Source organism: Blastomyces gilchristii (genome assembly GCF_000003855.2).
Source record: "Blastomyces gilchristii SLH14081 genomic scaffold supercont1.1, whole genome shotgun sequence".
In the NCBI taxonomy this organism is placed as follows: Eukaryota; Fungi; Ascomycota; class Eurotiomycetes; order Onygenales; family Ajellomycetaceae; genus Blastomyces; species Blastomyces gilchristii.
The window spans coordinates 7,757,551-7,762,064 of NW_003101682.1; positions in this window are offsets into that span (position 1 = coordinate 7,757,551).

Below are 4,514 nucleotides of genomic sequence, written 5' to 3' on the forward strand. Positions count from 1 at the left end.
GATATTATATCTGACTCTGATATTCTAGTGAGTGATATTATAGATAAAGAGAATGAGTTTGATACTATTTAACTTATAAATATCTATAATAAAAAGTTATTGAAAGAAAACAACAATATCTGAATAATTGACAGAGAATTTTTGAATATAACTCTCTTAAAAAACTCTATAATTGTAGAAGACTTCAATACACATTATCTCTGATAAAACTCAGAGTGCATAAGAGCAGTAAGAGTAGATAAACTGATTGAATGAACTTTTAAGCATTTAATAGATTTAGTTAACAAGTCTGATCAACAAACATTTTTTAGAAAAGATATAAAATAGAAATCTATTATAGATGTAACTTTCATATCATAAAATCTAATTAAAAAAAGACTTATAAACTGATTTATTGATTCAAATGAAATCTCAGAATCAGATCATGAGATCATTCAATTTAATATTGAACTGAGTGAAAAATAAAGAAGTGAAAATTCTCTGCTCTCTAATCAGTATAACTGTGAAAAAGCTGATTGAAAATCAGTTGAAGAAAGAGTAAAACAGCTGAAATCTGAAAGACAGAGTGAGCTCTATTGAAATCAAAGTCAAGATATCTCAAATGAAATACTTGAGAATAGAGTAAAGCTGATTACATCTATTCTTCTAACAAGTATTGAAGAAAATATTTCAAAGAAAAAGTCTTCTGAGTATTTCAAATCTTGATGAAATGAGAATATCACTTCTAAAAGAAAGTAATTAGTCACTGCTAAGAGAGATTAAATGAATAACTTAATATCTGATGAAGAGTTCAAAGCTATTTAAAATGAATATTTTTCAGATATTAAAAGAGTCAAAACAGATTGCTGAAACAAATTTCTTGAGAAAGTATAAGAAAAAGAAGTTTTTAAAGTCTTCAACTATACTAAAACAAGAAGTGTAGTAAAGCTTTCAACCTTAGAATATGAATTTCAGAATAAATCATATACAGCAAACTCTTTTAAGAAAAAGTGTTAAGCTTTTATGAGAATTCTCTTTCAAAACTCATCACATTTAGAAGAGAAGAATATATAATTTCATGAATATATTGATGAAAATAACTGAGAATGATCTGAGCTTATATAAGATAAACTAGAGTCATCTATATTCTCAAGTTCAATTAAAACTGCTGCATGGCCTGATTTAATCAATCACTTAATTATTGAAAACTCATAATTCTACTTGAAGAATGAATATTTTAAGCTCTTTTTCAGTCTCTTAAAAAATGATTATCATTCTGAATGCTGAAGAGAAGCTACTGAAGTAATTCTTATGAAATTTAATAGAAAAACCGCAATTTCTAAGTTATACAGAGTAATATCTCTATTAAACTGTTTCAGAAAAATTCTAGAAAAGATAATATCTACTAGATTATCTTTTATAAGCTTTATTAATAACTCTCTTCTATTTAATGAATAAATAAAAGATAGAAAACAATGTTCTACAATTGACACTGTTCTTTCAGTTGTTCATAACATTTAAATAGCAAAGTATGAAGGCCTGATCTCAACTGCAGTTTTTATTGATATAAAAGATACATTTGATCATATTTCAAAGTCTAAGATGATTCAAACTTTGAAGCTGTTAAAACTGTCTCTTTCTCTAATAAAATGAGTTAACTGTTTTATATCTAAAAGAATTATACAACTATTCTTTGATAGAATGAAATAAGATAAGACTGAGATAAAAATGAAAGTACTGCAAGAATCTTCAATCTCATCAGTTCTACTTACAATATACACTGTATATCTATTCAAGAATAAAGAGATGAAAATAGTGAGATCTTCAAGTTATATAGATAATATTGATCTAGTCTACAGTTCAAAGACAATCAAAGAGAATTTAGAAGTGATTGAGAAAGCAGTAAAGAAAATCTTTGTTAGAGCAGATATCAATCTAATTCAATTTGATATGAATAAAACTGAGTTGTAAGAGGTCTACGCCGAATAGATCGGTATAATATTTATAGGTCTTATATAATAAAGTGAAAAATGTTAGAGCAGGAAAGAAAGAGAAAGTGTGGAAATCAGTGATTGAAGTGAATATTTATACATGTACGCGGTGGAGCTTCAGAGTGGAAGAACAGGAATTTCATGAGTTTTTCAGCCAAGAATCAGCAACTGAGAATTGAAGCTTTCAGCAGGATCTATGAAGTGTAATGAAATAGTCTATGTGATTGATCAGGCACAGCCCGCCACATTAGCTCCTTCTTCTCAGAGATGAGATTGTGTGTAGTTCTCATCAGTTAAGAGCCACTGTCTCAGATAACATGAAGCTTGAAGTTCAGGTCAGACAATCATAGCCAACTCATTTCAAAAGATATTGTCAGTCACAGTCATGAAATCTCTTATCAAGAATATCTTCAATCTCTCACTCAAGTTCATTGTCTTCTTCTACAATCTCTGATGATTGTCAATCAGAAGTCAGTTGAGAAGAGAACAGATCAGTGATAACATAGCAGAGCAAGCTTATATAAAAGATATCATGAATCTCTGATAATGTGTTAAGACAGTAATTATAACTGTCTAGAACTTCTATTACTTTATATTTGACATGATGATAATCCAGTGTACAAGATGAGTGTGTGATGTGTATATTCTTAAGATTTAATCACATCAGATGTTCTATCTCATATTACTCAGCAGAATCTCAGTGAACATTAATTCAATCTTCTTAATTCTGTTTAGCACTTGTATTATTATTATTATTCTTCAATTATAAATGTATGCAGTCAGAGACTATGACATCTACCTGAGAACCTTTAGATCTCAGGGTTTTTCCTATATCTATAGAGTCAACTATTATACATTTATCAATTTCAGATGTGCAAAATCAGAAAATTCCAGCTCAGAATACAAAAACTGTTTACAAATTGCAGTATTTCAACATCTTCTAATACTTTGAAATCATTTGAAAATATCATGACAAAGGAAAAGAGAACATAGTCTTAAAGATAGATACATTAAATAGATAGATAGAAAAGAACAGAAAGAAACAAGTACAGTAAAGAGAGACTATAACAAAGTAAAATTATTAAAAGATAGTGTATAGCTGTTTTAACAGACTATATCTAATCAATTTCCATCTCTTCATATTCATATACTTCTGAATTCAGTCATTTTCTTGTAGCTGCTTAAGTTTCTGATAGAAAGTCTATTAAGTATTTAATTCCTGTCTCAGTTGACAATAAGAATCTCATATTTAATTGATTTAAATCATACTTCTTGTTTAATCTGACTCTGAGACTATTGTATAATGTACAATGTATTACAATATGCTCATGATTTTTATTCACATTGCAGAATGAGCACTCTGTTGAATTAAATCTGTCATCAAATCTTTGTATATAGAATTTGAAATAATCATGTTCTAGTTTCAGCTGAATTATAGATGAGAATATTTTCTTTTTACATTTAATTGAACAAGATTTTCACTTTGATTTTATCTCAAATCTTGAATAATGTATGCTCTTCTTTTGTTTCTGTCAGCTTTTATTTCACTTATTTAAACAAGATTCTTTTATCTTTCTCTTTATAAAAGATCAGAACACTGTTTTTTAAATAGATCTGTTAAAGTCTGAACTCTTTTTTACAGCTCAATCAGTCAATTCATTGTCATGAATATTCATATGAGCAGAAACTCAATGTAGATGAATTATTAGTTTTGATATTCTTCTCTTTTGAATTTTCAAAGCAGAGTTTAAAATCAGTTCAAGATTCATTTGACCATTATGAATCTGACTATTTCTAAGTCTTTTTTAAAGCAGCTTGACTATCAGAGAATATTCATACCTCTTTCAAACTATTTTCTCTTTTATAAGATTTTATTTCAATGAGTTTGAAAGCTTTCACTATTACAAATAGTTCAGTATCAAAGACTTCAGATTCACAGCCTCAATTTCAGAAATCTGAGATAAAATTGATATTATCTTCAGTATCAGCAATGTCTGAGTCTAATCTATTCAAATTCTCATTTTTTGAGTCATCTGAGTAAATCAGAATAGAGTCTTTTATATTAATTGTAGAGATCTTCTTCAAATGCTGTTCATATTCTCTCTCTTTAGATAGTTCACTTATTTATAAGTCTATGAGAGATTCTAGCTTTTCTCTTCAGAAGAATATCTTCTCATGATCAATTTTCTCAATATTTAATGAAGAAAATTGATTTTAAATAAATAAATATAGTCTATACAGTTGAGAGAGTATTTTCTTTAAAGTATTATTCTCATTTCAATCAAGAAATCTATTCTAATTCAGTTCATTTCCTGAGTTAACTGATGAAAATGAAGAAGAGACTCTTTCTCTGATTATATGATTTGAGCTCATCTTCATGACTCTCAGAGCATAGTTCATACAGGCCTTTTCAAATTGAATAGTAGAAGATGAAATTGAAGCTTCAATTTCTATTGCTTTAATAGAGAATGATTTGAATGCTCTCAGAATTCTTCTCAAAGCTCTGTTTTATAGACTTTGAAAGAGTTCAGTGAAATTATCTTG